Source organism: Pleurodeles waltl, chromosome 12 (genome assembly GCF_031143425.1).
Source record: "Pleurodeles waltl isolate 20211129_DDA chromosome 12, aPleWal1.hap1.20221129, whole genome shotgun sequence".
In the NCBI taxonomy this organism is placed as follows: Eukaryota; Metazoa; Chordata; class Amphibia; order Caudata; family Salamandridae; genus Pleurodeles; species Pleurodeles waltl.
This window is the reverse complement of record NC_090451.1, coordinates 353,545,579-353,567,955: the sequence shown is the minus strand read 5'-3', so window position 1 is coordinate 353,567,955 and position 22,377 is coordinate 353,545,579. Positions and strand designations below refer to the sequence as shown.

Genomic DNA, 22,377 nt, shown 5'->3' with positions numbered 1-22,377 from the left:
GTCTAAGTGGTGATAAGTGGAGAGTAGCTCTGCAATAGACTGGTTACTCCCTTTATCATCCACTATATGGTTACTTCCGTGTGGGGATGTAAACCACCCTGTTTGAAGTTTTTTAGCTAAGCAACAATATGAAGATATATTTTCAGAGTTTCTATCAGTACGTTTTAGTTTAGAGCAGTGGGAATTCTCCACTGGACCTATATCAAATGATGAGAATGCCAGACAGGGATGCTGTCTCAGTAAAGCCATAGCTGGGCAAAAACTTTGTCCATATGTGTGAGAAAGTAGCCTCTTTCTAACCTTGTTACCTCCACTTTTGGCCTGTTTGTGAGTATATGTCGGGATGTTTTCACTGTCTCACTGGGATCCTGCTAGCCAGGGCCCAGTGCTCATAGTGAAGACCCTATGTTGTCAGTATGTTTGGTATGTGTCACTGGGACCCTGCTTGCCAGGACCCCAGTGCTCATAAGTTTATGGCCTATATGTATGTGTTCCCTGTGTGATGCCTAACTGTCTCACTGAGGCTCTGCTAACCAGAACCTCAGTGGTTATGCTCTCTCTGCTTTCCAAATTGTCACTAACAGGCTAGTGAACAATTTCACCAATTCACATTGGCATACTGGAACACCCTTATAATTCCCTATTTAATGGTACTGAGGTACCCAGGGTATTGGGGTTCCAGGAGATCCCTATGGGCTGCAGCATTTATTTTGCCCCCCACCGGGAGATCTGACAATTCTTACACAGGCCTGCCAGTGCAGCCTGAGTGAAATAACGCCCACGTTATTTCACAGCCATTTACCACTGCACTTAAGTAACTTATAAGGCTGGTGTTGGGTGGGACAATTCCATGATCCTCCGGGTCTCCAGCACAGAACCCGGGTACTGCCAAACTGCCTTTCCGGGGTTTCCACTGCAGCTGCTGCCAACCCCTCAGACAGTTTTCTGCCCCCCTGGGGTCTGCGCAGCCCAGTCCCAGGAAGGCAGAACAAAGGATTTCCTCTGAGAGAGGGTGTTACACCCTCTCTCTTTGGAAATAGGTGTGAAGGGCTGGGGAGGAGTAGCCTCCCCTAGCCTCTGGAAATGCTTTGATGGGCACAGATAGTGCCCATCTCTGCATAAGCCAGTCTACACCGGTTCAGGGATCCCCCAGCCCTGCTCTGGCACGAAACTGGACAAAGGAAAGGGAAGTGACCACTCCCCTGACCAGTACCTCCCAGGGGAGGTGCCCAGAGCTCCTCCAGTGTGTCCCAGACCTCGGCCATCTTCGATTCAGAGGTGTTGGGGCACCATGGACTGCTCTGAGTGGCCAGTGCCAGCAGTTGACGTCAGAGACCCCACCTGATAGGTGCTTACCTCTCTTGGTAGACAAACCTTGTTTCTTGGTAGCCATACCTCCTTTTCTGGCTATTTAGGGTCTCTCCTCTGGGCTATTCCTCAGATAGTGAATGCAAGAACTCACCAGAGTTCCTCTGCACTTCCCTCTTCGACTTCTCCCAAGTATTGACCGCTGACTGCTCCAGGACGCCTGCAAAACCGCAACAAAGTAGCAAGACGACTACCAGCAACATTGTAGCGCCTCATCCTGCCGGCATTCTCGACTGTTTCCTGGTGGTGCGTGCTGTGAGGGCTGTCTGCCTTCATCCTGCACTGGAAGCCAAGAAGAAATCTCCCGTGGGTCGACGGAATCTTCCCCCTGCCAACGCAGGCACCAAACTTCTGCATCACCGGTCCTCTGGGTCCCCTCTCATCCTGACGAGCGTGGTCCCTGGAACACAGGAGCTGGGTCCAAGTGTCTCCCACAGACAAGTGGCCCTTCTGTCCAAATTTGGTGGAGGTAAGTCCTTGCCTCCCCACGCCAGCCAGCAAACCTGTGTACTGCGTGACTTGCAGCTGCTCCGGCTTCTGTGCACTTTTCCAAGGATTCCTTTGTGCGCAGCCTAGCCTGGGTCCCCAGTACTCCGTCCTGCAGTGCTCAACCCGGTGAGTTGGACTCAGACGTCGCTGGACCCTCCTTTTGTGACTCTGAGTTCACAGATCTTCTAAGTGCCTGCTCTGGTACTTCTGCTGGTGCTGCCTGCTTCTGTGGGGGCTCTCTGAGTTCCTGAGAGCCCCCTCTGTCTCCTCCTCCAAGGGGCGACATCCTGGTCCTTCCTGGTCCCCAGCAGCATCCAAAATCCTCAACCGCGACTCTTGCAGCTAGCAAGGCTTGTTTGTGGTATTTCTGCCTGGAAACACTTCTGCAACCTCCAGCACGCCGTGAGACATCTTCCATCCAAAGGATAAGTTCCTGGCCCTTGTCGTTGTTGCAGAATCTTCGGTTTCTTCCACCCGGAGGCAGCCCTTTTGCACCTTCATCCGGGGATTTGTGGGCTCCTGCCCCCCTGGACACTATCGCGACTCTTGGACTTGGTCCCCTTCCTTTACAGGTCCTCAGGTCCAGGAATCCATCTTCAGTGTTTTGCTGGTGCTTGTGGTTCTTGCAGAATCCCATATCACAACTATTGTGTCCTTTCTGGGGTAGTAGGGTAACTTTACTTCTACTTTCTAGGGTCTTGGGGTGGGGTGTCTTGGGCACCCTTACTGTTTTCCTACAGTCCCAGCGACCCTCTACAACCTCCCATCAGTCTGGGGTCCATTCGTGATTCGCATTCCACTTTTGGAGAATATGGTTTGTGTTGCCCCTAGACCTATGTTCACCTCTTGCATCTTATTGTGATCCTACATTGTTTGCACTACTTTTCTTACTGTTACTTACCTGTTTTGGGTTTGTGTACATATAATTTGTGTATATTACTATATGATATAAGTGGTATAGTAGGAGCTTTGCATGTCTCCTAGTTCAGCCTACAAGGTACCCACTATAAGCCAGGCCAGCCTCCTACAGTAGGGTAACTTTACTCCTACTTTTCAGGGTCTTGGGGTGGGGTATCTTGGACACCCTTAGTGTAGGAAAGTACCATCTTGCCTGGCATGTTACCCCCATTTTTAACTGTATATATGTTGTTTTAGTTGTATGTGTCACTGGGACCCTGTTCACCAGGGCCCCAGTGCTCATAAGTGTGCCTGAATGTGTTACCTGTGTAGTGACTAACTGTCTCACTGAGGCTCTGCTAATCAGAACCTCAGTGGTTATGCTCTCTCATTTCTTTCCAAATTGTCACTAACAGGCTAGTGACCATTTTTACCAATTTACATTGGCTTACTGGAACACCCTTATAATTCCCTAGTATATGGTACTGAGGTACCCAGGGTATTGGGGTTCCAGGAGATCCCTATGGGCTGCAGCATTTCTTTTGCCACCCATAGGGAGCTCTGACAATTCTTACACAGGCCTGCCACTGCAGCCTGAGTGAAATAACGTCCACGTTATTTCACAGCCATTTTACACTGCACTTAAGTAACTTATAAGTCACCTATATGTCTAACCTTTACCTAGTGAAGGTTAGGTGCAAAGTTACTTAGTGTGAGGGCACCCTGGCACTAGCCAAGGTGCCCCCACATTGTTCAGAGCCAATTCCCTGAACTTTGTGAGTGCGGGGACACCATTACACGCGTGCACTACATATAGGTCACTACCTATATGTAGCTTCACAATGGTAACTCCGAATATGGCCATGTAACATGTCTATGATCATGGAATTGCCCCCTCTATGCCATCCTGGCATAGTTGGCACAATCCCATGATCCCAGTGGTCTGTAGCACAGACCCTGGTACTGCCAAACTGCCCTTCCTGGGGTTTCACTGCAGCTGCTGCTGCTGCCAACCCCTCAGACAGGCATCTGCCCTCCTGGGGTCCAGCCAGGTCTGGCCCAGGATGGCAGAACAAAGAACTTCCTCTGAGAGAGGGTGTTACACCCTCTCCCTTTGGAAAATGGTGTGAAGGCAGGGGAGGAGTAGCCTCCCCCAGCCTCTGGAAATGCTTTGTTGGGCACAGATGTGCCCAATTCTGCATAAGCCAGTCTACACCGGTTCAGGGGACCCCTTAGCCCTGCTCTGGCGCGAAACTGGACAAAGGAAAGGGGAGTGACCACTCCCCTGACCTGCACCTCCCCTGGGAGGTGTCCAGAGCTCCTCCAGTGTGCCCCAGACCTCTGCCATCTTGGAAACAGAGGTGCTGCTGGCACACTGGACTGCTCTGAGTGGCCAGTGCCACCAGGTGACGTCAGAGACTCCTTCTGATAGGCTCCTTCAGGTGTTAGTAGCCTATCCTCTCTCCTAGGTAGCCAAACCCTCTTTTCTGGCTATTTAGGGTCTCTGTCTCTGGGGAAACTTTAGATAACGAATGCAAGAGCTCATCCGAGTTCCTCTGCATCTCTCTCTTCACCTTCTGCCAAGGAATCGACTGCTGACCGCGCTGGAAGCCTGCAAACCTGCAACATAGTAGCAAAGACGACTACTGCAACTCTGTAACGCTGATCCTGCCGCCTTCTCAACTGTTTTCCTGCTTGTGCATGCTGTGGGGGTAGTCTGCCTCCTCTCTGCACCAGAAGCTCCGAAGAAATCTCCCGTGGGTCGACGGAATCTTCCCCCTGCAACCGCAGGCACCAAAAAGCTGCATTACCGGTCCCTTGGGTCTCCTCTCAGCACGACGAGCGAGGTCCCTCGAATCCAGCGACTCTGTCCAAGGGACCCCCACAGTCCAGTGACTCTTCAGTCCAAGTTTGGTGGAGGTAAGTCCTTGCCTCACCTCGCTGGGCTGCATTGCTGGGAACCACGACTTTTGCAGCTACTCCGGCCCCTGTGCACTTCCGGCGGAAATCCTTTGTGCACAGCCAAGCCTGGGTCCACGGCACTCTAACCTGCATTGCACGACTTTCTAAGTTGGTCTCCGGCGACGTGGGACTCCTTTGTGTAACTTCGGGTGAGCACCGTTTCACGCATCCTCGTAGTGCCTGTTTCTGGCACTTCTCCGGGTGCTACCTGCTGCTGAGAGGGCTCCTTGTCTTGCTCGACGTCCCCTCTCTCTCCTGGTCCAATTTGCGACCTCCTGGTCCCTCCAGGGCCACAGCAGCGTCCAAAAACGCTAACCGCACGATTTGCAGCTAGCAAGGCTTGTTGGCGTTCTTTCGTCGGGAAAACACTTCTGCACGACTCTCCACGGCGAGAGGGATCCGTCCACCAAAGGGGAAGTCTCTAGCCCTTTTCGTTCCTGCAGAAACCTCAGCTTCTTCTGTCCAGTAGAAACTTCTTTGCATCCACAGCTGGCATTTCCTGGGCATATGCCCATCTCCGACTTGCTTGTGACTTTCGGACTTGGTCCCCTTGTTCCACAGGTACCCTAGATTGGAAATCCACAGTTGTTGCATTGTTGGTTTGTGTCTTTCCTGCATTATTCCTCTAACACGACTTCTTTGTCCTTAGGGGAACTTTAGTGCACTTTGCACTCACTTTTCAGGGTCTTGGGGAGGGTTATTTTTCTAACTCTCACTATTTTCTAATAGTCCCAGCGACCCTCTACAAGGTCACATAGGTTTGGGGTCCATTCGTGGTTCGCATTCCACTTTTGGAGTATATGGTTTGTGTTGCCCCTATCCCTATGTTTCCCCATTGCATCCTATTGTAACTATACATTGTTTGCACTGTTTTCTAAGGCTATACTGCATCTTTTTGCTATTGTGTATATATATCTTGTGTATATTTCCTATCCTCTCACTGAGGGTACACTCTAAGATACTTTGGCACATTGTCATAAAAATAAAGTACCTTTATTTTTAGTATAACTGTGTATTGTGTTTTCTTATGATATTGTGCATATGACACTAAGTGGTACTGTAGTAGCTTCACCCGTCTCCTAGTTCAGCCTAAGCTGCTCTGCTAAGCTACCATTATCTATCAGCCTAAGCTGCTAGACACCCTATACACTAATAAGGGATAACTGGACCTGGTGCAAGGTGCAAGTACCCCTTGGTACTCACTACAAGCCAGTCCAGCATCCTACACTTAGTGTTTTCTTACACTCCCAGCAACCCTCTACACACTACACTAGGCCTGGGGTACATTCGTGGTTCGAATTCCACTTTTGGAGTGTTTGGTTTGTGTTGCCCCTAGGCCTATAGTCTCCTATTGCATTCTATTGTGTTCTACAGTGTTTGCACTACTTTTCTAACTGTTTACTTACCTGACTTTGGTTTGTGTGTATATTTGGTGTATATTACTTACCTCCTAAGGGAGTATATCCTCTGAGGTACTTTTGGCACATTGTCACTAAAATAAAGTACCTTTATTTTTATTAACTCTGAGTATTGTGTTTTCCTATGATATAGTGCTAAGTGATATAAGTGGTATAGTAGGAGCTTTGCATGTCTCCTAGTTCAGCCTAAGCTGCTCTGCTATAGCTACCTCTATCAGACTAAGCTGCTAGAACACTTCTAATCTACTAATAAGAGATAACTGGACCTGGCACAAGGTGTAGGTACCACAAGGTACCCACTATAAGCCAGGCCAGCCTCCTACACATACTCCCACAGTTCCCTGACCATCCTGAAAACAAGATGACAGAACCCAGGGATGCTCGGGAGGAGCTCTGGGCACCACCCCTGGGGTGGTGATGGACAGGGGATTGGTCACCCCCCTTTCCTTTGTCCAGTTTCACACCAGAGCAGGGAGTGAGGGTCCCTGAACCGGTGTAGACTGGATTATGCAAGGAGGGCACCATCTGTGCCCTTCAAAGCACTTCCATAGGCTTTGAGAAGAAACCCCTTCCATGCCTGTAACACCTAGTTCCAAAGGGAGAGGAAGTAATACCCCTCTCCTAAAGGAAATGCATTGTTTTGCCTTCCTTGGACTGAGCTGCTCAAGCACCAGGAGGGCAGGGGCCTTTCTGTGAGGTAGCAGCAGCTGGGGCCGCAGTGAAAACCTCAGAAGGCTGGTATAGCAGTACTGGGAGCCCATGGTGGAGCCCCCTGGGTGCATGGAATTGCCCCCCCCAATACCAGAATCAGATTGGGGCTACAATTTCTGGTTCCTAGACACCTCACATGGCCATATTCGGAGTTGCCACTGTGAAGCTACATATGTGTATTGACCTATATGTACTGCACACTTACAATGGTGTCCCCGCACTCACGAAGTCTGGGAAAATCAGCCTGGACAACGTGGGGGCACCTCTGCTAGTGCAGGGGTGCCCTCACACACAGGTACTATGTGTAGGAGGCTGGACTGGCTTGTAGTGAGTACCAAGGGGTACTTGCACCTTGCACCAGGCCCAGTTATCCCTTATTAGTGTATAGGGTGTCTAGCAGCTTAGGCTGATAGATAATGGTAGCTTAGCAAAGCAGCTCAGGCTGAACTAGGAGACGTGTGAAGCTACTACAGTACCACTTAGTGTCATATGCACAATATCATAAGAAAACACAATACACAGTTATACTAAAAATAAAGGTACTTTATTTTTATGACAATATGCCAAAGTATCTTAGAGTGTACCCTCAGTGAGAGGATAGGAAATATACACAAGATATATATACACAATAGCAAAAATATGCAGTATAGTCTTAGAAAACAGTGCAAACAATGTATAGTTACAATAGGATGCAATGGGGAAACATAGGGATAGGGGCAACACAAACCATATACTCCAGAAGTGGAATGCGAACCACGAATGGACCCCAAACCTATGTGACCTTGTAGAGGGTCGCTGGGACTATTAGAAAATAGTGAGAGTTACCAAAATAACCCTCCCCAAGACCCTGAAAAGTGAGTGCAAAGTGCACCAAAGTTCCCCTAAGGACAAAATAGTCGTGTTAGAGGGAGAATGCAAGGAAAACACAAATCAGCAATGCAACAACGATGGATTCCTGTCTGAAGGTACCTGTGGAACAAGGGGACCAAGTCCAAAAGTCACAAGCAGCTCGGAGGTGGGCAGATGCCCAAGAAATGCCAGCGGTTGGTGCAAAGAAGCTCTTTCTAGGCTGAAGAGCTGTGAATACTGCAGGAACGACAAGGGCTAGAGACTTCCCCTTTGGAGGATGGATCCCCCACGCCTTGGAGAGTCGTGCAGAAGTGTTTTCCCGCCGGATGGACGCCAACAAGCCTTGCTACACGCAAATCGTGCGTTTGGCGTGTTTGGACGCTGCTGGGGCCCAGGAGGGACCAGGAGGTCGCAAATTGGACCTGCAGAGAGAGGGGACGTCGAGCAAGACAAGGAGCCCTCACTGAAGCAGGTAGCACCCGGAGAAGTGCCAGAAACAGGCACTACGAGGATGCGTGAAACGGTGCTCGCCGAAGTTGCACAAAGGAGTCCCACGTCGCCGGAGACCAACTTAGAAAGTCGTGCAATGCAGGTTAGAGTGCCGTGGACCCAGGCTTGGCTGTGCACGAAGGATTTCCGCCGGAAGTGCACAGGGGCCGGAGAAGCTTGCAAAGTCGCGGTTCCCAGCAATGCAGCCCAGCGAGGTGAGGCAAGGACTTACCTCCACCAAACTCGGGCTGAAGAGTCACTGGACTGTGGGAGTCACTTGGACGGTGTCGCTGGATTCGAGGGACCTCGCTCGTCGTGCTGAGAGGAGACCCAAGGGACCGGAGATGCAGCTTTTTGGTGCCTGTGGTTGCAGGGGGAAGATTCCGTCGACCCACGGGAGATTTCTTCGGAGCTTCTGGTGCAGAGAGGAGGCAGACTACCCCCACAGCATGCACAAGCAGGAAAACAGTCGAGAAGGCGGCAGGATCAGCGTTACAGAGTTGCAGTAGTCGTCTTTGCTACTATGTTGCAGGTTTGCAGGCTTCCAGCGCGGTCAGCGGTCGATTCCTTATCAGAAGGTGAAGAGGGAGATGCAGAGGAACTCGGCTGAGCTCATGCATTCGTTATCTAAAGTTTCCCCAGAGACAGAGACCCTAAATAGCCAGAAAAGAGGGTTTGGCTACCTAGGAGAGAGGAAAGGCTACTAACACCTGAAGGAGCCTATCACAAGGAGTCTCTGACGTCACCTGGTGGCACTGGCCACTCAGAGCAGTCCAGTGTGCCAGCAGCACCTCTGTTTCCAAGATGGCAGAGGTCTGGAGCACACTGGAGGAGCTCTGGACACCTCCCAGGGGAGGTGCAGGTCAGGGGAGTGGTCACTCCCCTTTCCTTTGTCCAGTTTCGCGCCAGAGCAGGGGCTAAGGGGTCCCTGAACCGGTGTAGACTGGCTTATGCAGAATTGGGCACATCTGTGCCCAACAAAGCATTTCCAGAGGCTGGGGGAGGCTACTCCTCCCCTGCCTTCACACCATTTTCCAAAGGGAGAGGGTGTCACACCCTCTCTCAGAGGAAGTTCTTTGTTCTGCCATCGTGGGCCAGGCCTGGCTGGACCCCAGGAGGGCAGCTGCCTGTCTGAGGGGTTGGCAGCAGCAGCAGCTGCAGAGAAACCCCAGGAAGGGCAGTATGGCAGTACCAGGGTCTGTGCTACAGACCACTGGGATCATGGAATTGTACCAACAATGCCAGGATGGCATAGAGGGGGCAATTCCATGATCATAGACATGTTACATGGCCATATTCGGAGTTACCATGGTGAAGCTACATATAGGTAGTGACCTATATGTAGTGCACGCGTGTAATGGTGTCCCCGCACTCACAAAGTTCAGTGAATTGGCTCTGAACAATGTGGGGGCACCTTGGCTAGTGCCAGGGTGCCCTCACACTAAGTAACTTTGCACCTAACCTTTACCAGGTAAAGGTTAGACATATAGGTGACTTATAAGTTACTTAAGTGCAGTGTAAAATGGCTGTGAAATAACGTGGACGTTATTTCACTCAGGCTGCAGTGGCAGGCCTGTGTAAGAATTGTCAGAGCTCCCTATGGGTGGCAAAAGAAATGCTGCAGCCCATAGGGATCTCCTGGAACCCTAATACCCTGGGTACCTCAGTACCATATACTAGGGAATTATAAGGGTGTTCCAGTAAGCCAATGTAAATTGGTAAAAATGGTCACTAGCCTGTCAGTGACAATTTGGAAAGAAATGAGAGAGCATAACCACTGAGGTTCTGATTAGCAGAGCCTCAGTGAGACAGTTAGTCACTACACAGGTAACACATTCAGGCACACTTATGAGCACTGGGGCCCTGGGTTACCAGGGTCCCAGTGACACATACAACTAAAACAACATATATACAGTGAAAAATGGGGGCAACATGCCAGGCAAGATGGTACTTTCCTACACAACCCCCCCCCAAACGAAGGACAATAAGACTAGCCATTACCTGATGAGTCTTCATTGTCTAAGTGGAAATATCTGGAGAATCCATCTGCATTGGAGTGGCTACTCCCAGGTCTATGTTCCACTGTATAGTCCATTCCCTGTAGGGATATGGACCACCTCAACAATTTAGGATTTTCACCTTTCATTTGTTTTAGCCAAAGTAGAGGTTTGTGGTCTGTCTGAACAATGAAGTGAGTGCCAAACAGGTATGGCCTCAACTTCTTCAGAGCCCAGACCACAGCAAAGGCCTCCCTCTCAATGGCAGACCAACGCTTTTCTCTAGGGGTCAACCTTCTACTAATAAAAGCAACAGGTTGATCCTGGCCCTCAGAATTAAGTTGTGATAGGACTGCCCCTACTCCTAATTCAGATGCATCAGTTTGGACATAGAATTTTTTAGAGTAACAAGGGCTTTTCAGGACAGGTGCAGAGCACATGGCCTGCTTCAGCTCCTCAAAAGCTTTCTGACAGTTTGCTGTCCATAATACCTTTTTAGGCATTTTCTTGGATGTGAGGTCATTAAGAGGGGCTGCAATGGAGCCATAGTTCTTAATGAACCTCCTGTAATACCCAGTGAGGCCTAGGAAGGCTCTCACCTGAGTCTGAGTGGTAGGGGGAACCCAATCAATAATAGTTTGGATTTTCCCCTGAAGTGGTGCAATCTGTTCCCCACCAACAAGGTGTCCCAGATAAACCACCTTACCCTGCCCTATCTGGCACTTTGAAGCCTTGATAGTGAGGCCTGCCTTTTGCAGGGCCTCCAAAACTTTCCAAAGGTGGACCAGGTGATCATCCCAGCTGGAGCTAAAGACAGCTATATCGTCCAAATATGCTGCACTGAAAGCTTCCAGCCCTTGCAGGACTGTGTTCACCAACCTCTGAAAAGTGGCAGGTGCATTTTTCAACCCAAAAGGCATTACAGTAAACTGGTAATGTCCTCCAATGGTAGAAAATGCAGTCTTAGGTTTAGCATCTTCTAACATTTTGATCTGCCAATACCCTGCAGTCAAATCAAAAGTGCTTAGATACTTGGCAGATGCCAGTGTATCTATTAGCTCATCTGCCCTGGGTATAGGGTGAGCATCTGTTTTGGTTACCAAGTTGAGACCTCTATAGTCTACACAAAACCTCATTTCCTTCTTTCCATCTTTAGAATTGGGTTTTGGTACCAGTACCACAGGAGAAGCCCATGGACTGTCAGAGTGCTCAACCACTCCTAGTTCCAACATTTTCTGAACCTCTTGCTTTATGCAGTCCCTGACATGGTCAGGCTGCCTATAGATCTTACTTTTGACAGGTAAACTGTCTCCAGTATCTATAGTGTGCTCACACCAAGAAGTGGTGCCTGGCACAATGGAGAAGAGTTCTGAAAATTGTCCTAGGAGATTTATGCAATTATCTTTCTGCTCAGCAGTAAGACAATCAGCCAAAACTACACCTTCCACAAGAGCATCTTGTTCTGTGGAAGAGAAGAGATCAGGTAGAGGATCACTGTCTTCTTCCTGTCCCTCATCTGTTGCCATGAGCAGGGTGAGATCAGCCCTGTCATAGTAGGGTTTCAGGCGGTTGACATGGAGCACCCTAAGGGGACTCCTGGCAGTGCCTAAGTCAACCAAGTAGGTGACTTCACCCTTCTTTTCAACAATTGTGTGGGGTCCACTCCATTTATCTTGGAGTGCTCTTGGGGCCACAGGCTCCAAGACCCACACTTTCTGCCCTGGTTGGTACTGAACCAAAACAGCCTTCTGATCATGCCATTGCTTCTGGAGCTCTTGGCTGGCCTGAAGGTTTTTACTGGCCTTTTTCATGTACTCAGCCATCCTTGATCTGAGGCCAAGTACATAATCCACAATATCCTGCTTAGGAGCTTTTAAAGGTTGTTCCCAACCCTCCTTTACAAGTGTGAGTGGACCCCTAACAGGGTGTCCAAAAAGAAGTTCAAAGGGGCTGAAGCCCACTCCTTTCTGGGGTACCTCCCTGTAGGCAAAAAGGAGGCATGGTAGAAGGATATCCCATCTCCTGCGGAGTTTTTCAGGGAGTCCCATAATCATGCCTTTGAGAGTTTTATTAAATCTCTCTACCAGTCCATTTGTTTGTGGATGATAGGGTGTTGTGAACTTGTAAGTTACATCACACTCCTTCCACATGGCCTTTAAGTATGCAGACATGAAATTACTTCCCCTGTCTGATACTACTTCCTTTGGGAAGCCCACCCTGGAAAATATTCCCAGGAGGGCCTTTGCCACTGCAGGAGCTGTAGTGGTCCTTAAAGGAATAGCTTCAGGATATCTTGTGGCATGGTCCACTACCACCAAGATAAACCTATTGCCTGAAGCAGTAGGAGGGTCAAGGGGGCCAACTATGTCAACCCCTACCCTTTCAAAGGGAACCCCAACCACAGGCAGTGGGATAAGGGGTGCCTTTGGAGTGCCACCTGTCTTGCCACTGGCTTGACAGGTTTCACAGGACTTACAAAATTATTTTGTGTCCTCAGACATCCTAGGCCAATGAAACAGTGGTACCAATCTGTCCCAAGTTTTCATTTGACCCAGGTACCCAGCTAAGGGAATGTCATGTGCCAGTGTTAGGAGGAACTTTCTGTACTCCTGAGGGATCACTAATCTCCTGGCAGCTCCAGGTTTAGGATCCCTATGCTCAGTGTACAAGAGGTTGTCCTCCCAGTAAACTCTGTGTGAGTCACTGACATCCCCATTAGCCTGTTTGACAGCTTGCTGTCTGAGACCCTCTAATGTGGGACAGGTTTGCTGTGCCACACTCAGCTCCTCTCTGGCAGGCCCCCCTTCACCCAAAAGCTCAGCAGTGTCTGCTTCCAGCTCCTCTGGTGTAGGTTCTGCACAGGGAGGGAATTCCTCTTCCTCAGAAGTAGAATCCACTGTAGAGGGAGGGATAGTAGGAAGTGGTTTGCTTCTACTAGCCCTAGCTTTAGGGAGCACTTGGTCCATTGTTCCAGGATCCAAGCTTCCCTGTCCTTTTTGCTTTTTGGCCTGAGCCCTTGTCAAAGCAAAAATATGCCCTGGGATGCCCAGCATTGCTGCATGGGCCTCCAACTCCACATCTGACCAAGCTGATGTCTCCAAATCGTTCCCTAATAGACAGTCTACAGGTAAATCTGAAGCTACCACAACTTTCTTTGGACCAGATACCCCCCCCCAGTTGAGATTTACAACAGCCATGGGGTGGCTTTGTGTTATGTTGTGAGCATCGGTTACTTGGTACTGGTGTCCAAGTATGTGTTGTTCAGGGTGCACCAGTTTCTCAATCACCATTGTGACACTGGCACCTGTGTCCCTGTAGGCCTGGACCTCAACACCATTTATTAGGGTTAGTTGCTTGTACTTCTCCAAGTTATGGGGGCAAGCAACCAAAGTGGCTAAGTCAATAGCCCCTTCAGAGACTAAAGTAGCCTCTGTGGTCTCCCTAATCAGACCAACCCCAACTAAATTACCAAAAGTGAGCCCAGCTACTCCCTTGGATTGGCTATTAGTAGGTTTGCTCCCACCACAACTGCTATTAGTAGGGACACTAGGTTTAGCAGTAGGGGTTGTAGTGGTAGGAGCTGTGGTGCCTTTCTTTGGACAACTGGGATCTGTTGTCCAATGGCCTTTTATTTTACATAAATAGCACCATGGTTTCTTTTCCTTGTTCTGATTAAAGGAGGATTTGGGCCCACCACCCCCACCAGAGTGTTTTTGTGGGCCTGATGAAGACTCATTTTTAGATTTGTCCCCACCCTTGTCAGAAGACTTACCATCCTTCTTTTTGTTGCCATCTTTGTCACCCCCTGTATGAACTTTTCTGTTCACTCTTGTTCTGACCCATTTGTCTGCCTTCTTTCCCAATTCTTGGGGAGAGGTCAGATCAGAGTCCACCAAGTACTGGTGCAACAAATCTGACACACAATTATTAAGAATATGCTCTCTCAGGATCAAGTTATACAGGCTGTCATAATCAGTAACTTTACTGCCATGTAACCACCCCTCCAAGGCCTTCACTGCCTGGTCAATGAAATCAACCCAGTCTTGTGAAGACTCCTTTTTGGTATCTCTGAACTTTATCCTGTACTGTTCAGTGGTTAAGCCATAACCATCCAGGAGTGCATTCTTAAGAACTTGGAAATTGTTAGCATCATTTTCTTTTACAGTAAGGAGCCTATCCCTACCTTTTCCAGTAAATGATAGCCATAGGATAGCAGCCCACTGCTTTTGAGGGACATCCTGTACAGCACAGGCCCTCTCAAGTGCAGCAAACCACTTGTTAATGTCATCCCCCTCCTTGTAAGGGGGAACTATCTTATGCAGATTCCTGGAATCATGCTCTTTTGCAGGATGACTATGGGGAATACTGCTGCTGCCACCATGGGTATCTAAACCCATCTTCTGTCTTTCCCTCTCTATTTCTAAAGACTGTCTATCCAAATCCAGCTGTTGCTTCTTGAGCTTCAGTCTGGTTTGCTCCACTCTCAATCTATTGAGCTCCCTTTCTAACAATCTGTCATCAGGGTGGGTGGGAGGGACATTTCTAGATACAGAGGTATGATGGGAATGAACAGAAGGAGACCTGTCCCTTACAGAGGGCACCCTAACAGCTTGGCTACCAGTGTAATGTGAGAGCACACCATCAGTATGGTGTGATTCAACTTCTGTACCAACTATGCTAGACTGTCTAGTAATGGGCAGGCTGAGAAGTTTCTTTCCTGAACCTTTTCCTGGGGGAGTCCCTGGATCAGATTGAGAACCATTAGCTACTTTTTCTACAGATTGGGCACTTATGGCCTTATCCTGTACTCTAAGCATATTAATTAACAGTTCTAAAGAAGGATTCTTCCCTACACTCAAACCTCTCTCTATGCAGAGACTCCTTGCTCCTTTCCAGCTAAGGTGATCATATGCAAGTTTGGACAGTTCAACTTTTTGGCCTGTGCCAGACATTTTTTAGAGAGAGTTAAAGTGATAGACAAAGAGAAAAAAAGTTTTCAGAACTTTTTGGAAAGACAGAAAAAACTTTTTAAACTTTTAAGAACTTTTTGAAAGTTTAGAAGTACTTTTCAGCACTTAGAAAAGAGTGAAAAGAGGAAATGCAAAACTTTTTGGCTATGTGTATATACACTGACCTTGTTTTGTATATTTTTCTCTTATGAAAAGTACAATGACAAGAGTGGTAAGTAGTCTCAAAGCACTTATCCCACCGCTGCACAACCAATGTAGGAGGCTGGACTGGCTTGTAGTGAGTACCAAGGGGTACTTGCACCTTGCACCAGGCCCAGTTATCCCTTATTAGTGTATAGGGTGTCTAGCAGCTTAGGCTGATAGATAATGGTAGCTTAGCAAAGCAGCTCAGGCTGAACTAGGAGACGTGTGAAGCTACTACAGTACCACTTAGTGTCATATGCACAATATCATAAGAAAACACAATACACAGTTATACTAAAAATAAAGGTACTTTATTTTTATGACAATATGCCAAAGTATCTTAGAGTGTACCCTCAGTGAGAGGATAGGAAATATACACAAGATATATATACACAATAGCAAAAATATGCAGTATAGTCTTAGAAAACAGTGCAAACAATGTATAGTTACAATAGGATGCAATGGGGAAACATAGGGATAGGGGCAACACAAACCATATACTCCAGAAGTGGAATGCGAACCACGAATGGACCCCAAACCTATGTGACCTTGTAGAGGGTCGCTGGGACTATTAGAAAATAGTGAGAGTTACCAAAATAACCCTCCCCAAGACCCTGAAAAGTGAGTGCAAAGTGCACCAAAGTTCCCCTAAGGACAAAATAGTCGTGTTAGAGGGAGAATGCAAGGAAAACACAAATCAGCAATGCAACAATGATGGATTCCTGTCTGAAGGTACCTGTGGAACAAGGGGACCAAGTCCAAAAGTCACAAGCAGCTCGGAGGTGGGCAGATGCCCAAGAAATGCCAGCGGTTGGTGCAAAGAAGCTCTTTCTAGGCTGAAGAGCTGTGAATACTGCAGGAACGACAAGGGCTAGAGACTTCCCCTTTGGAGGATGGATCCCCCACGCCTTGGAGAGTCGTGCAGAAGTGTTTTCCCGCCGGATGGACGCCAACAAGCCTTGCTACACGCAAATCGTGCGTTTGGCGTTTTTGGACGCTGCTGGGGCCCAGGAGGGACCAGGAGGTCGCAAATTGGACCTGCAGAGAGAGGGGACGTCGAGCAAGACAAGGAGCCCTCACTGAAGCAGGTAGCACCCGGAGAAGTGCCAGAAACAGGCACTACGAGGATGCGTGAAACGGTGCTCACCGAAGTTGCACAAAGGAGTCCCACGTCGCCGGAGACCAACTTAGAAAGTCGTGCAATGCAGGTTAGAGTGCCGTGGACCCAGGCTTGGCTGTGCACGAAGGATTTCCGCCGGAAGTGCACAGGGGCCGGAGAAGCTTGCAAAGTCGCGGTTCCCAGCAATGCAGCCCAGCGAGGTGAGGCAAGGACTTACCTCCACCAAACTCGGGCTGAAGAGTCACTGGACTGTGGGAGTCACTTGGACGGTGTCGCTGGATTCGAGGGACCTCGCTCGTCGTGCTGAGAGGAGACCCAAGGGACCGGAGATGCAGCTTTTTGCTGCCTGCGGTTGCAGGGGGAAGATTCCGTCGACCCACGGGAGATTTCTTCGGAGCTTCTGGTGCAGAGAGGAGGCAGACTACCCCCACAGCATGCACAAGCAGGAAAACAGTCGAGAAGGCGGCAGGATCAGCGTTACAGAGTTGCAGTAGTCGTCTTTGCTACTATGTTGCAGGTTTGCAGGCTTCCAGCGCGGTCAGCGGTCGATTCCTTATCAGAAGGTGAAGAGGGAGATGCAGAGGAACTCGGCTGAGCTCATGCATTCGTTATCTAAAGTTTCCCCAGAGACAGAGACCCTAAATAGCCAGAAAAGAGGGTTTGGCTACCTAGGAGAGAGGAAAGGCTACTAACACCTGAAGGAGCCTATCACAAGGAGTCTCTGACGTCACCTGGTGGCACTGGCCACTCAGAGCAGTCCAGTGTGCCAGCAGCACCTCTGTTTCCAAGATGGCAGAGGTCTGGAGCACACTGGAGGAGCTCTGGACACCTCCCAGGGGAGGTGCAGGTCAGGGGAGTGGTCACTCCCCTTTCCTTTGTCCAGTTTCGCGCCAGAGCAGGGGCTAAGGGGTCCCTGAACCGGTGTAGACTGGCTTATGCAGAATTGGGCACATCTGTGCCCAACAAAGCATTTCCAGAGGCTGGGGGAGGCTACTCCTCCCCTGCCTTCACACCATTTTCCAAAGGGAGAGGGTGTCACACCCTCTCTCAGAGGAAGTTCTTTGTTCTGCCATCCTGGGCCAGGCCTGGCTGGACCCCAGGAGGGCAGCTGCCTGTCTGAGGGGTTGGCAGCAGCAGCAGCTGCAGAGAAACCCCAGGAAGGGCAGTATGGCAGTACCAGGGTCTGTGCTACAGACCACTGGGATCATGGAATTGTACCAACAATGCCAGGATGGCATAGAGGGGGCAATTCCATGATCATAGACATGTTACATGGCCATATTCGGAGTTACCATGGTGAAGCTACATATAGGTAGTGACCTATATGTAGTGCACGCGTGTAATGGTGTCCCAGCACTCACAAAGTTCAGTGAATTGGCTCTGAACAATGTGGGGGCACCTTGGCTAGTGCCAGGGTGCCCTCACACTAAGTAACTTTGCACCTAACCTTTACCAGGTAAAGGTTAGACATATATGTGACTTATAAGTTACTTAAGTGCAGTGTAAAATGGCTGTGAAATAACGTGGACGTTATTTCACTCAGGCTGCAGTGGCAGGCCTGTGTAAGAATTGTCAGAGCTCCCTATGGGTGGCAAAAGAAATGCTGCAGCCCATAGGGATCTCCTGGAACCCTAATACCCTGGGTACCTCAGTACCATATACTAGGGAATTATAAGGGTGTTCCAGTAAGCCAATGTAAATTGGTAAAAATGGTCACTAGCCTGTCAGTGACAATTTGGAAAGAAATGAGAGAGCATAACCACTGAGGTTCTGATTAGCAGAGCCTCAGTGAGACAGTTAGTCACTACACAGGTAACACATTCAGGCACACTTATGAGCACTGGGGCCCTGGGTTACCAGGGTCCCAGTGACACATACAACTAAAACAACATATATACAGTGAAAAATGGGGGTAACATGCCAGGCAAGATGGTACTTTCCTACACTATGCACCTAGCCTTCAGGGTCTGAAGGTTAGATACTGTATATAGGTGACTTATAAGTGAGCTGGTGCAGTGAAAATGGCTGTGAAATAGTACTTACACTATTTCACTCAGGCTGCAATGGCAGTCCTGAAGAAGTGTTTGTAGGAACTCCTTATGGGTAGTAAAAGAAATTCTGCAGCCCATAAGGAGCTCCTGGAACCCCAATGCCCTGGGTACCTGGGTACCATATACTAGTGACTTAGAAGGGGGATCCAGTATGCCAATCTGGAGTGGAATACGGGGTTACCAGTATGTAAGTACAAATTTGGAATCAGTCAGATCATAAGCACTGGAGTTAAGGTTAGCAGGACTCCAGTAACACAGTCAAGCATACTAGTAACACAATAAAACATGTTGACATATAGGCCACAAACTATGAGCACAGGGTTCCTGGCTAGCAGGATCCCAGTGAGACAGTAAAAACACAATGACAAACAAGCCAAAAATGGGTGTAACCATGCTGGAGGAATGCCACCTTCCTACACTATGTCTATTGCACGTGTAAAATAGCGTACCCGCGCTCATGCAGTCTGGGAAAATGGTCCTGAATTACATCAGGGCACCTCTGCTAGTGCAGGGGTGCCCTCACACACAGGTACCCTGCACCCAGCCTTCAGGGTGGGAAAGCCTGACATATAGATGGCCTATAAGTGACCTGGTGTAGTGAAAATGGCTGTGAAAGGGTGCATGCACCATTTCCCGCAGGCTACAATGGCAGTCCTGCAGAAGCCTTTACTTGGGCTCCCTATGGGTGGCAAAAGTAATGCTGCAGCCCTTAGGGATCCCCTGGTACCCCAATGCCCTGGGTACCTAAGTATCATATACTAGGGACTTATATGGGGCACCAGTATACCAATTTGGGATGCGATACTGGGTTACCAGTACGTAGTGACAAATTTGAGAGGAGAGAGAGCAAGAGCCCAGCAGGATCCCAGTGACACAGATAAACACACTTACAAACAGGCCAAAAAAACATAAGCACTGGTGTCCTGGCTAGCAGGATCCCAGTAACACAGTCAAACACACTGACAAACAGGCCAAAAATGGAAGTAACCATGCTAGAAAGATGCTACTTTAACACACAATTGTGGGTGAAATACTGTGTTAACAGTAAGTAACAACCACATTTCATTTAAAGGAGAGAGTGCTTAATCACTGGGGTCCTGGTTAGCAGAACATGGTGGTAACCATGGCAACAAAGAGGGTACTTTCCTTCCTACACAACCCCCCCACCCCTGCAAAAACGAGGGGCAACAAGGCTAACCTTGCCCAGATTAGTCTTTATTGTCTAAGTGGAAATATCTGGAGAGTCCATCTGCATTGGAGTGGTTACTCCCAGGTCTATGTTGCACTGTATAGTCCCTACCCTGTAGGGAAATCGACCACCTCAACAAATGGGATTTCTCTTTTCATTTGCTTAAGCCATAAGAGAGGTTTGTGGTCTGTCTGATCAATGAACTGCGTACCAAAGAGGTATGGTCTCAACTTCTTCAAGACCCAGACCACAGCAAAGCCCTCCCTCTCTATAGCTGACCAATGCTTTTCTCTGGGGGTCAACCTTCTACTGATAAAAGCTACTGGTTGATTCTGGCCCTCTGTATTAAGCTGAGAAAGAACTTCCCCCACCCCTACCTCTGAAGCATGGGTCTGAACTATAAACTACTTAGAGTAGTCTTGGCTTTTTAGAGCAGGTGCAGAGCACATGGCCTGTTCAAATTCCTCATAAGCTTTTTGACAGCTCTCTGTCCATAATATCTTCTTAGGCATTTTCTTAGAGGTGAGGTCATTAAGAGGGGCACCAATGGAGCCATAATTCTTAATGAACATCCTGTAATACCCAGTGAGACCTAAGAAGGCTCCCATCTGGGTTTGAGTAGTAGGGGGAGCCCAGTCCATAATGGTCTGAATCTTCCCCTGTAGTGGTGCAAAATGTTCTCCACCTACCAGGTGGCACAGATAAACCACTTTGCCCTGCCCTATCAGGCACTTTGAAGCCTTGATAGTAAGGCCTGCTTTCTGCAGCGCCTCCAAAACTTCCCATAGGTAGATCAGGTGGTCATCCCAGGTGGAGCTAAAGACAGCTATATCTTCTAGATATGCTGCACTAAATGTTTCCAGACCTTGAAGGACTGTATTCACCAACCTCTGAAAATTGGCAGGTACATTCTTCAAACCAAAAGGCATAACAGTGAATTGATAATGCCCTCCAATGGTTGAGAATGCAGTCTTTGGTTTTGCATCCTGTGACAATTTGATCTGCCAATAACCTGCAGTCAAGTCAAAGGTGCTTAGATACTTGGCAGATGCCAGTCTGCCTATTAGCTCATCTGCCCTAGGTATAGGGTGAGCCTCAGTCTTAGTGACTGTGTTGAGCCCTCTGTAATCTACACAGAACCTCATCTCCTTTTTCCCATTTTGTGAGTGAGGTTTTGGTACTTGCACCACTGAGCTAGCCCAGAGGCTGTCAGAGTGCTAAATCACCCCTAGGTCAAGCATCTTCTGCACCTCTGCTTTGATGCAATCTCTTACATCATCAGGTTGCCTGTAAATTTTACTCTTGACAGGCAAACTGTCTCCTGTATCAATGGTGTGTTCACACCATGTAGTCTGACCAGGTGTTAGAGAAAACAGTTCAGAGAACTTGCCTAGGAGTTCCTCCAGTCTTCCTTCTGAGATTCAGTAAGGCAGTCTGCCAGGACCACTCCATCTACTGAGCCATCAGCTGCAGTATTGGAGAAGAGATCAGGGAGAAGGTCACACAGAACCACATTGCAACCCACTACTTTGGCAGGTACATGGCAACCGTGACAACACTCACTATAGTAAGACACACATAGCCCAGTTGTGTCAAACAAACTAAACCTTTTTATTGCAGAACTATAATGTTGAAATCATTGTGTACTATTGTACCAGTATGTGTCAGTGGCTCACAGCCTCCTACGACTGAGGCCACCAAGGCTCACTCCAGCTTGGTCCCCTGAGCCCTGCTGTGCACTGCTACTCCGCAACACATGTGCTTCAGTGGCAGACACACTACTCACAGTTGAGCCCTCCTCACTGTCCTGTGGGGTATCCCCTATGCCCCTTGCAGCCTGTCTGGTCTCCAGCAGATCCACCACACGGCTGATGCGGCCAAGTCCAAGTGCCACATCTCCTGCAAAATGCCCCAGTTCTACTTGCAGGCTGACAGTGCGCGCTCGACAGGCAGGTTGTGTTTGTTGCCAGGTGCCCTATGGGTGCACCAAGCTTGTCTAAACGGGCAGCAGTGTTGCACTCCCTGCGCCGTGCCTGTGCCCTGTCAGCCACCAGTTCCCTGACCAAAATGTCAATGGAGGTCGTCAGGTTACCCAGATGTGTGTTCATTGTTGTGAACTGGTTGTCCACATTTGCCAGACCATGTGTGATAGTTGTCTGCAGTCTTGAGAGGTTCCAGTTCATTAACCTCATCTGTCTATTTTGCAGGCGCTGACTCTGCAATAAGGATGCCACAAGTCCCACAAAATCTACATCTGACACATCCACATTACGCACAGACTGCAATGTGCGGCGGGGTCTACGCACTGCGCCTGATGATGCATGTGTTTGCCTTTCCATAGGCATTGGCCCTGGTGTTTCAACGGCTGCCACCACACCCAGTGCAGGATCGTCCATGGTCTCCTGTGCCAATTCCACAGGTGGTGTTGTCCTGCACTCCCCTGCGGTGTCTGTGGCTGCCTCCTCCTGTGGGTCTGTGCCATGTTCCTCTCCCTGCACAGTGGCACTGATGGGGGGGGCTTGTGGGAGACCTGTGGGACATAGGGGATACACTGTCAGTCTTGCATATATGTTTGATGCCTCAAAATAAACATTTGCCTATATTTGGACTACTGTACTACATTGCCCAGAATGCACTATTCTATAGGTTGCTAAACTGTGAATGGAGCTAGTCTGGAGGTGCCT

The 22,377-nt window shown here is 48.9% G+C and overlaps 1 protein-coding gene across 6 annotated transcripts in view; it reads right to left on the bottom strand.

Moving 5' to 3' along the window:
* The window catches only part of SLC7A9 (solute carrier family 7 member 9), a 971,101-nt gene that overhangs the window by 124,819 nt on the left and 823,905 nt on the right, over positions 1-22,377 (bottom strand). The gene's annotated exons all lie outside the window — the stretch shown is intronic.